This window comes from Bombus fervidus, chromosome 13 (genome assembly GCF_041682495.2).
Source record: "Bombus fervidus isolate BK054 chromosome 13, iyBomFerv1, whole genome shotgun sequence".
NCBI lineage: Eukaryota > Metazoa > Arthropoda > Insecta > Hymenoptera > Apidae > Bombus > Bombus fervidus.
Window position 1 is genome coordinate 4,778,817 of NC_091529.1, and position 12,645 is coordinate 4,791,461.

Consider the following 12,645-nt stretch of genomic DNA (forward strand, 5'->3'; position numbering starts at 1 on the left):
CGTTTGATCCGTTGCATCATCATAGCATATCAAATCGATGATGCATCGACGGGTTTCGTATGTGTGATTTGATCGTTTCCTTTTTATACTCCTTTTTCGAAGGTTCCTTCTTATCTTACTGTTGAATAAAATAATTCGATAAGAAAAATCCTTGGGTAATATACTAACCGTATGTCAATGTAGTAAAATGATTTAGAAAGTAATTATTATGAGAAACTATAATCTTATTAACGACAAAGAATTACATATATTCCAATTAATTCGTAAAATTCAAAGTTATACTTGGCATCTCGGTAATCTCAATATTACTCGGAATGTTGTAAAAACAGATAGTTGAGTTTAAAGAGTATACATAATAATAAAGTAAATCGTAAGATTTAGAGATTAATCAGCATAAAAAATTCAAATTAGTCGAAGAATTCATAATAGAGATCCACTCATTGCTACTGTAAATGTATAAATACGGGACGCCACATTGGTTTCCATACATCGTAATATGGCTTGTTCAATACTTAATTGCAGTTTAATATCGAGATTAAACGCTCACGGCGATGTATTGTATTATTCATTATTTGATATTTACTTAACATTTAGGGTGGTTATCGAACGATTCTACGTACATACACGTGACACAATGTGTGCACAATACTCGTTTAAAATGAAAACAATTTTTCACGGAATATTCCGTAACATTTTCCTACGGATTATGAAATAACGTATATAGCATTTTTATAACGCTACACTTTAATCTCGTCCTCGGTAGAATTTGATTTTGAAATCTTACGTTTAATCCTGAATATGAATAGCTATTCTTATTTTACCCTTCTCCATTCTTTTTAAAATAATTTTACTAAATTCACTGTTACAATATTTTCCTATATTTTGTGTCCTCGTTTAACGTAGACGCTCGCCCAGATCCATTTATGTTCTATCTCTATTATCTATTTAAATCCGTGCTGCAAAGTTCAAACGTGTCAAAAATAGATTGTCGTGGATGAGAAGAGTTAGAGGCCTGGATGTCGATCAAAATATTCTGTTCGAATTTCTCACTGGACACAATTCGTAATATTTTTCCCCTGTACGTACCTATTGGAGCAGATAATTGAATTTTTAATACATCAACACCGAACATCTTCCAAATTACGAACAATTGATTAATTTGAGCGAAATGGAATTGAATTGTATCCTCTGATGTCCATTTCATCAACGAGTTTGTCATTCTTTCGAAATGGATCAGCTCGAGCGTCGATTACCCTTCGCTGATTGACTTTGAGTTAATTAACTATTATCACTTTACAACATAAATTTCGATTCTCGTGGTGACATTGTTTGCGATATTATTCGCGCAGTTATATTGTGTAATACGTTTAATAGAGGAGGTTATTGTAATTCTTGTTTATATAACAATGTGTAATCGGAGAAGCCCGAAATTATAATACAATCTATATATTAAACATGTATATAGATAAATACAATCTATACAGATATTTGTCATTTTGGTACGATCGTTTCATGGAACGATAACCATGGTTTACTTTTGAGAATTTCTATTTGAGAATGCAACGTTCAATGCCCTGTTGTTTTTGCATACAAGGGTGCGCACTGTAAGATTCCTTCGCGCGTGGTTCTCTTCTATTCTGTCGAGAATCGTGTACATACAGAATGCAAGAAAAATGCAAAGCTAAGGGAAAGAACTGTTACTCGAAAGATAACGCTGCTCTTCAATATTTGGAGTTGTGTACTATTGGATAGCGTAGGAATTTTTAAAATGATATTTCTAGAACAGTGAAAACAAAACCATAATTGAATGATATACTAAAACAATGTTAAAATATAAGGGTACACGTATCCACTCTTGTTCTATTTTACAATCTCTTCCATTTACTTCAAGTAAAAGACATATATATATATATATATATTGTCAGGACCTACAATGTCTGGATCATACAACCGTATATGAAAGATGGTTAGAGAGAATATTGAATATTTAGAAATGTTAGGTATAATAGAAGCGAAAGTTTTTATCAGCAAAGATTAGAATCGTCGTTAAGCATTTGACATTTCTTGTACGTCGTATTGCTTTTCAATAATCAAGTAATCAATTGTGAGAAATGGTAAAAGTGTATATATTTATATACGAATATAATAGGGAATCTGGAAGCTTTACATGGCATTAGATACATAATCCTTTAACAAATAAATTAATTCGAATAAAATCTGATGTATTTTCCGATTAATTACAGGAAATCGTATTCCTGAATTTTTAACCCTTCTTCAAACTCTAATCTCAAGCATTGAATCTATTTACACATCTCTTTCAATGGAAGCTCAATCACTTCTGGAAAACAATCTTTCTTCCCACATTAGGTTTTCCGATGGAAAATGATTTAATTAATCGAGATCGAAGAAAGAATGAACAATAAGGACAAGTTTAAATATAGTAGAGTTATCTTTTCCAGCTTCATCGGAATTCTTTTAGCAAATATAAGCCATCCTCGTCGATCGATTAACTTGGAATTTTAAATTTCGCTAAGTTCAAGTACGATTCATATTGTTTCAAGTATCGCCTCACTTCATCTCCCTGTTTGCTTAAAATATAACGAACGTGGAGCACAGAACTCGTAGCACTAAAAAGACAAAGTATCCTTTAAAGATCAGGACACGTAAAACGCGTTTTAAACGTCATCGAATACTGATCTGCTAAATTTCTATCAAAATATCATGCAGCTGATGTTTTATTGTTTTGGACTGAAAATTCTATTGAGTACCTTTCTTCTAAAATACTTTTTGCCATGAGAATATCCGCCGGAAACTATATTTTCGAAGGTAAATACATCATCGCTATCTTCAAATTTCGCATAAATGCAGAAAAATCGCAGTCGATTCATCAGAAATGAACGAAACGCGTTAAAACTGAGTTGTGTTAACGAAATGATATCTTTCGATAGTATTTTTCAAATATTAAGGCTAATAAAATTACTATTAAGCAAATGTATTTAGTCCAAGTACGATTATAATTGAAAGCATCTCATAGTACTTATATGCAATTTAAACTTACTCTGTCTAAGTTCGACCCTACTTAAAAGTGTTAGAAGTTCGAAACTTTCAATTAGATTCGAACCTACTCGCACTATACTTTACTCCATCGCTAGTTCATGTAGCAGAATATCAGCTCGTAATATTTTATTCCGCATGCCGCGCCGCATAAGCGTAAAAGTTAATTAATCTCGTGCAGAAAAAGCTGAAGCGATGGAACGATTTGATTTTACTTCATACTCTGTCTCGTCAAAAGGGTCAGAATTATTAAATATCTAACAATTTGTAAATATTCCTCGTTGATAATTTCCATTTTCGGATTTTAATCAGATTCCGAAAACAGTGACAACGGCTTTCACGGGAAAAGACAGTTTCCCATGTTCTGTCCGCGATATTCGTGTCCGTTGGTTACGTTACAACGTGATGTGCGTTCTCTATGAATTTCCACGGTTCGCTCCTATTCATGTTTTCGCTCGAGGCTTCCTAAGCCGCCATATATTGTAAGTTACCTCTATTGTCCACGCCGTTTCAATACTATTGCCATTTCGAAGCGACTTTGGAAACCTTTTGTTCGAACGTATCGCACATTTGTTCCAGGTCCACGAGGCTGTACGGATTCCACGTGATCAGTTTCATCATCGGATCCAATCGCAGCGAATTATAAAACCCAGCGTGGATTCTACGATATATCTGAAATTTCTGGTATTATCTTCGATATTCCTTGCTCTTGCTATACTGTGTTACGTGATTTAATAGTGTCACTTAATTCAGAGGATCTCAACCAATAGTTGGTAGATAATTTGAGTTGAACATGTAACGAGGATCGTTTAATAGAATCAGAGACAGCGAATTTTGAATTACAATAATGCGAGCTGAACGATCATAAGAATCATATTTATCAATGTTAAAAGGACTAATCGATTCCATATAATTAAACCGATATAGAAATTCTCTCCTGGAGGCCGGTTTCCGCTGAAAACATCCAAATGTACAAAAGCACATAGACCCGTAGGATATTTGTAAATGAAAATTTCATACATATTGGTAGGATCAAAGAAAGGTTCTAACGCAAAATCAATGTGTAATATCAATGTTACGTATTGATATCTAACGTTAAGTTCATAAGATTGACGCGGGAGGAGACCGTAAGAATCTACCCTTAATCAATTGCAGGACAAACTTAAACGAACCTTTTCGTAGAACTACACGAACCATTGTCATATTTATACCGAAATTCTATGTCAATAACGGTCAAAGGATTAATGGATTCCACGTAATTGCAACGATATAGACATTCTCTCCGGAGACCGATGTTCAAAGAAACGACTTTGTAAAGAGCGTTGATTCTTCGTATTTGAAAAACGTGCAAATAGCACGGTAGTACATCGAATCAATATAAATTTTTCAAACAAGCCGGACCGCGGACGGATTTGCGAGCTGCAGGATTCCCGGAAAGTCGATCGCGTTAGTTATCGAAGTGGAAAATAATGTCATGAATAATGGAGGAACGTGCCGCGGTATGTACTCCGTCGACGGGTGCAGTCGCATTGAGGGGCAGCGACCGTGCAAAAGGCAGAAGGGAGCAAAGGGAATGGGAAAGTAACTCTGCACAAAGTGCCCGAGCTGCTAGCTAATTCGCAGACGTACTCGCTCGGTTCTTCTCCGATGTCGACTCGTTTTCTTTGACGCGACGAAATAGAAAATCTCCGCGGTCACCCTCGGCGAGCGAATCCTTTCAGGCGACGATCGCGCGGATCACGGACCTTGTTTGATTAACAAATGAGCGATACTTTCTTTCCTTCGATCGACCACGAGAGAGAAGTAAAAGTCGTTAATTTTTTTCCTCGCGTTTGCTAGTGCCCAATGGAAAATCAATTAGGTGTCGTTTTACAGTTTCTGCTCATTGAGTTAGGTTCACACGCAGAAATTTTGTTTTCCTAGCTACGATATAAAGATCGAAACTATTTAAATGATTCTGGGTACTGAAATGTTTGTTAGTGGATGATGATGGGACATAATAAGTAGCTGAGGCGAAATTTCGAAGATTGTAAATTACAAAGCGCGTTATGTGACCTGTGATCTAATGTCTGTTCATGGATTGTCATTTGATAGCTGTTGAAATGTTTCAACGCAATGGAATTTGATACGACTTTATATCAATAATTTACTTATTCTTTACAGATTTTTGTCAAAAATAGTTTCTGAGGTAACACAATTCTGATCCGATTTCTTTTAAAAATCTTACTTTCTAGTTAATACGTAGTAATTACAAATTCTTGCTTAGTAATATTTAAATATACGTCGTTGTGTAAGATTCCGAGTCCCTTTGGAGAGATTCGCGAGAGAAAGCGAAATTGTCGATGAAAATTCCGTCTGATCCGTCAGTTTATCAGGCGTATCGGCGGCAATTTGTCCCTTTAAGAGCCGGTTGTCGGTGGGCTTGGCCGGTTACATGTAAACGCGCGTATGCTGCCGGTGTTTTAAATGCAAAATTGAGCCGGCTCTCTCTCCCCATGATGGAATTTAATTACAACGATCTGTCGTCAGGGGAACGCGGTCGCCGTTCGAAAAGCCAATCGTATTTCGACGGGTTCGAGTGACCAACGTGTTGATAGAAAGTCGATAACGGGTGGCAGCCTGTTCTCGCTCGCGACATGCAAACGACGCAGCCTCCAATCATTTCTCTTGCCATACGGAATACACTTTGCCCCGCCAGGCGTGATTCTGCAAGTGTACAAGGAGACAGACAAACCGTCCTCCATGAGCGATTTATGAGTCGGCCGACTCGTGTAAATTGCTTGAAATCGCGCGAATGTTTGGGCAATAGCTAACACCGAGATACTGATTCTGCCTTTGACAACGTGTGTGCTAACAAAAGCGATCACGGTAATGAACGATTGGTACAACGATGCCATGGAGTTCCGAGTTTGTTCATAGAAAATAATACTTCTGGAAGCAAGTGAAAGAAGTCGAAGGTTTACGAAGCCATTGTTAGTCGTATAAAAGCAGAGAGATCAGCTCTAACTTTTAGTTAACAGAAATTTTGGTAAAGAGAGATCAATAGATGGGATAAATTCTGAGGCAATCTGCAATATATTTGGAAAGAGATTGTTTAACTAGCTGTTAGTGACGTAATAAACAGTGAAATGTATCGTGTACTTCACTGGCAGCTGGAAATTTTTTATTCTGATAGAATATCCTATTCACGAAAAGAGAAGAAGCCTGTTCAATATTAATATTTTCAGTTGTAGTTATCCTAATTCAGTAGCATATGTATGTTACCTTATTTCTGGAATAATTCAAAATTGAACTTTAAAATGTTGTAGCACGAGTGATTCAAATAATTCTACCTTATTATATGAAACGAAAGTCTCGTTAGGATAGAAATATAATGGAAAAAGTCGAATAATTTTTGATACTGAATTTTTTATTCTTGAGATCTGGAAACTCGCAGTCCCGAGAGGTACACTATTTTCTTGCTGCTAAAGGATTATCCCAGGAGGAAAATAAAATTCAGCTGGTTCCCTCTTCACATCGCCGCGCGTGTGCCGGCTTTCGCTCCAACATCCTCCCCCTTCCATTCGCTTTTCTCAGCCGATCTGATGTAAAATGCTGGATACGTAAGATGGAGAACGCAGACGTCTCTGTACGTTTCTGAAAGGCTTCCCGTAGAAGTCCTTCGTGGTAAATCACTCGCTCTCGATCGAATCCCCCTCTTCGGTTTATCCATTTTCGGGATCGCAGACGAAGGGATTCGACGGCAGCCGTGACACCGCCGCTCCGATATGTTCTCCTTGCATCGACGTCGATCCCTTTTGGAATTTATGTGCCCGACGACTGGGAAAATTTCGAGGAAATTCCTCCACCGTACGTGTGTGTGCCTTTCGGCCCGGAAAGATCAGCCTTCTCTCTGTCTCCGACAGGTTTCCACGCTCAGGCATGGAGGCTTTGACCTGACCAGTTTGCATTTAATTTGGGAACGTTTATTCTTCTATTTCCTCTCTTGACCATCGTTTCCTGATTCCTTTTTCTGTGATTCGAATCGTCGTATTTTACGGGTATAGAGCATAGACTCTGTCGGTGAATATTATTTGGTACACATTATAAAACTATTTTGGTCTGGGCGTGGTTGGATCGTTCCGAAAATACTCAATTGGGTTGGCGAATTTCAAGCCATGTTCCGTTTCAATTTATAAAGCAATTAATGAAATTATTCGGAGAAATATCAGAAGCCTCAAGTAGACCTCAAACAACGTACGAACTTTAAATACAATTTCACCGAGCAGGAACGTATATAAGCTCAATTTCGTTAGTGGTGCATTAGAGTCCTCGACCCGGCGACGTCTCCCAATTATTCAAAACTTAATGCAGACCGTATCCACCCTCTCAAAGTCTATATATCCAGCTCGAAAAGTGGATCTGGCTTGCAAAGTGACAGAGCGGGCCCCAACACTGGCTACGTTTCAGCTCAGCCTTTTCACCATTTCCTTTCACCCTTTCTACTACTCTCCCTCTTTCCTATTCCTATTTCTTTTCGCTTGCACCCCCATGGTTCTCTCTGTCTCCCCCTTTTATACCTCACCTCTCTTCTTACTCGTTTCCAGCCCTTTTCGTTTCACGTCTTTATCAATCTTTCTTGCGCAGTCGGAACGCACCTCCTTTTCTTTCCGTACGCAAGCTCTTCTGTTTATCCGCGTGAAAGCTACTCTTCCGTGAATCGAGATTTCAGAATCCGCCGAAAGACTCTTCTCTTTTGCGCGTGCATCCTTCTATTCTACCCTGGCGTAGCCCATTCGCGGAAACGCAAATGTGCAAATTCCATTCTCTGTTGCTGACGAGACGATGCTTCAGAATTAAATTCTCTCGCACGTTCAATCTAGTTGCGATATCTCGTAAGATTTACGTTTTCGAATTCTTCTATCCTTTCCCTTATCCATATTATCCCTGCCTTATGATTCTTAACATAGAATTAATAAATATGATCCCAAATTCGACCATCTCCACTCTTAACCTTCCACACATTTTTAAAGCACCTAACACTTTTCGACAAAAAGCTTACAATTCTAAACGCAAACCCATTTGCAGCATCGTCAGCTGTAATTAATTATCAAAACGTTGTAAGCAAATTATTAACAATAAAATAATCTTGAAATTAGTATTGTATTTACGATTGCGAAACCATAATCGATTCCCTCTTAACTCTTTGGAACTACTTATTTAAAAAGTGTGTAACATCTCTCGTAAATTTAAGCGAAAGATCAATAAAGGAGAATCGAATGAATCACGAATACACGTCACGTGGTTGGTTAGATAACGAAGTGCTTACTGATCGGGCGTTCATTTTGAAAATCGGCATCATTAATTCCCAGCACACGTCTCTATTTAACCCGATTCGATAAATCTCCGTCGAATGTTGCTAATTATCCGATAATAATACCGCGCCGGTGGGAGGCTAATTTGTGTCGCTTCGAACTTCACTCTAAACGCTATCTCCATCTCTTCCTCTTTTTCATTTTCCCACCTCTCGCTTTTCCTCTTTCGCCTAATACGTGCGTTGAATATTCCAAACGATTCATTTGCCAAGCACGATCCGAAAAATTGATCGGAACCCTACTCTCTTTATCATCGTCTCATTAATGTTACGTTTTACGAATTTTACGAATTATTCGTTTTCGAATCAAACAAGTTAGAAGTTTTTACATTCAACTCTCTCGAGTTTTATTAGAAAGGATCAAAGAAAAGGATCTGGTGTTTGCTATCGGAAAATAATTTTAAACGCTACTTACTATTGTAGCAGTGGCCGGGGAGTTTGAGAAAACGGAGTTTTCTTTTTCGAAAAGCTTTTAGAAAGTTGGCTCCATTTGGATGTTCCCTTTATTTTCCAATGGAAGTCAGCTTCCAGAAGAATTAAATCTTTCTTTCATCGAACTGCGCGTAACGTTTTAACGGTGTAGCAAACTTTTTCTAAGACTCCCCATTCTCTCCTCTGCAAACGCTTGGAAAACTTTCAATTCTACTTCATGGCGTTATTCTAATGAACGTTTTTAAAACATTGTGGGAAATTTCAAGTTACAAATTGGACAGTTAATAATTTCTCATTAAAATGCGCAACTCCTTTGATCAAATTTTATTATTTATACCCCTATTAGTTTGGCAAATTATACTGTATTACCTTCAAACTTTCCTTTAAATTTAAATTTAAAATTTTACTACAAACTTTTCGCCGAATCCAATATGTTGTTCATTGCAGCTAATATGATATTACTCGAAATATGAAAGGAAAACGGATTTATTACGTAACTTATATATATTAAAATCGAACAATCTGCATAGAGCGTGTAATATAATACGTACGTTCATTTGGCAGAGATGTAGCTCTTGGTGTTCACACGTCCACTGAATTTCTTCCATCAATGCCATATTTATTTTCCGTCAGCGCATCAGGATGGGTTTTGTGGTATGCATGGTCAGTCAACCCCGTTCGACTCACGTTGTATTCTATCGGGATCAGTGGTTACGAAAATTAATGCTGATGCCAGGCACGCCTGTTATTTGACGCCGGTGTAAGTGGTAAAACCTCGCAATCAACGCCAGTGATTGATGCGCCTATCATCGGTATCACTTGTGCTGTGTCACGAGATAGAGGAGTCACTCTTAAACAATAGTTTTCCTGCTTTCGATACTCGCCTGTCATAATTGGTCGATAACGGGCTTGAATATTTGTCACAGATCTCCTCGTCTTCGTCATTTTCCACTGGTTCGATTAATTGGGATCATCATTTAAGTTTCATTGTATGTTCGTCAAATATTATTGTGCAGTAAACGATAAACATAAACGATGAGTGGTCGAGGATCATGTAGAATAAAACAGATGTAACAGACGCCGAGTCGTTTTTCTAAATATTTTATACGGTTTTGTCACTGTATGTATCAGATCGACATAACAGATCTACGCTGTGTTTAGTAATATTTTTCTGATATTTTGTATGCAGAGTTTTTACATGCATTGGAAGTCTAGTGACGCCAGTAGGTATCTTTATGCATTATGTGAACATATCGTGCACCGCTCCAATACTGATATTGTAATTCTGACATGTTGTTTTCTTTTTTTTTTATATATATAATATCATCTGACGCATTTTTCCTATGGCTGAGGGAAACTTTATTAATATTCAATAAAGTAATGAGATATGGTGAAAGGAAATTATAATTTGTAATAAAACTAAAAACAAAGGATATTGGACATATGATTCAAAGAAAAATTACATTATAATCTGAACTAAGAAAATTGTAAAGTATCTTTTCTTTCTAACTGATCTTCTTCGACCAACATTTTTTACATCTTTTTATCTTTAGCGTGAGTCGAGGGGAATGCAATTCTCGTTTGAAACGCTGGAAATAAGACCACGAGAGTCTGTTGTATCTCGTGCAACGTTCGAACGAGTCGCCAGCTCATTAGAGCCTCGATGTAAAGAGAAAATATATCGCGTGATAGAAAAGCCCGCACCTCGGCAAGGGAAGGGATGATTTAACGGAGGTATCAATTTTCTTAGAGGCCGTGGTTGGAACGAAATCGATTTAGGGACACGATAAACGGGAGGCGGTGTCAAATCATGAAATTCCGTAGACGGCTTAATTGCTCGAGTTTCGGATTCTATCAATCAGCTCGCTAATTGGGCCAGTCACGGCCTTGTTATGCAGCAAATTAGTGGTCAGTCTGCCGGCAAGATGGTGAATCGAAACGCGAAGATAGCTATTTCATTAGTGTTACCACGATGCACCTTGTCATTAGTTCGCTGTCGTTTCATGAGTAGAGGCAAATTTTTATGGAAATTTATGTTTCTCGTGGCGTGTCAACAAAATTTAATCATTCACGCTAATAAATGGAATCGTGCATCGTGCAAGTATCGACGAAACTACATTGTATTGAACCATATTGCCATGATTTCAACCGTGATATTTCCAATACTGAAATTCACACGGTACAATTTTCATTTCTAGTCGGAAAAAAGATTCGAAAAAGCTCTCGACTTCAATTTGCAATGGAATAGCGAACGTTATTCGCTAATTTAAATCAATACGATGGTACACCATGATTGAACGAAATCAGAAAACAGAGTTGTCGAATGATAAGTGGCTGACATAACTATAATTTTCCACGGAGAAACCACTTAAAAGACGATCGAACTGCATGGAAAACGGATCCTAACGAGGTCCCCGAGGAAATCTCGGTGGAGAAATAACGACGTTGTCACTAGTCCGTGTTTCTGGCTGTGATCCTGACTCTGCTTCAACAGAGCATCCCCAAGAGGATCCTTCATTTCGTGCGAGCTCTTGTTTTATCGACTCGTTTGTTTTTGGTCTAGTCGTCGACTGATTTTCATTGTAACGTCGCCGAAGTCTCGGCACGCTCAACTGTGATCCCTCTAGAAACTTTACTCATCGGAATGTTGGCATTATCGCCACAGGCTGACTAGTCTAATCCAAACACGCCGTTCAACTTTCAACTAAAACGACGTGTGCTTCTGAGAATGCGGCGTACGTGTGTGTGTGTGTGTGTGAACTACGATCGAAAAGTCACGCAACACACTAGCGTTTCTAATAAATAGTTCAATAACGATTGCGTGACTTTTTGATTATAGCGTAGGTTACATTCGCCGAGATGCCAAACCACTGTGTTTGATGTCGCGAGTCCGACAAGTCATTGACCAATTCCACTTTTATTCAAGAAACTCTACCGTTTCGTGAGGATTTTACAGCGTTATGTTCAGACTACGGATTTTTATGGAAATTTACGTTTTCGAGAATGCAATTAAAAACAGAGGGCTTAAATAAAATACCTCAAGTTATATAATACTCAAAAATTCTTTGAGATTCGGCTAACATCATTAGATATTCATCTGTATCAATTCCATAAAAAATAAATATTTTTCTGCGTGTTGGAGTATCAAAAAGGGCTAATTTATGATACTGTCAAGCGTTTGCCTACTCTTTTTAAAACTCATGGTGACAGAAACGACTGTTCCGAACATTTCCAACAAATTTCACGAAATTGTACAAAATTCAGCGACAAAGTAGAAAATCTGCTATTTTCACTAAGTTCTTACAACAACAAATTTATTCTACAAAGTTTCATCTTAAGTAGAATGGTTGGATAACAAGTTCTCGCGATTTTTCATTTTTAAGCTCAATGTGACTGACAAGGCCGCATTGGTATACGTTCCATTCGAAAATGTCACCATTCGGTGCGCGTTCCGTGCGAGACTTTCTTGGTATCAGGATCTGTACAATCGGTCAATCGATCGGGAAGCAAAGTCATAAATGGAGCGAGGCTTTTATTCTCGCACACCGCATACTTGAAATTCCATCTCGTAGCAAGAATACCTCGCCTTGCAAGATACATTCGTGGGAAATGTACTTTATACGCGTGCCACGGGGGCGAGGGGAATCCATTTGAAAAGTAAACTTCATTTGAATGCGTTCAGTAGATAGCACGTGCGTACAGTCGAACGATCGACCAGGTATAAAACCATGTCGAGCCATCAATCGATACTTTCCCCGTTGGAACTGACTATTCTCTGTTAGTTCAATCTAACTGATCGATAATGC

The 12,645-nt window shown here is 37.9% G+C and overlaps 1 protein-coding gene across 3 annotated transcripts in view; it reads right to left on the reverse strand.

The window, feature by feature from the left end:
• Positions 1–12,645, reverse strand: part of LOC139993585 (disintegrin and metalloproteinase domain-containing protein 10) — a 160,922-nt gene that overhangs the window by 42,023 nt on the left and 106,254 nt on the right. The gene's annotated exons all lie outside the window — the stretch shown is intronic.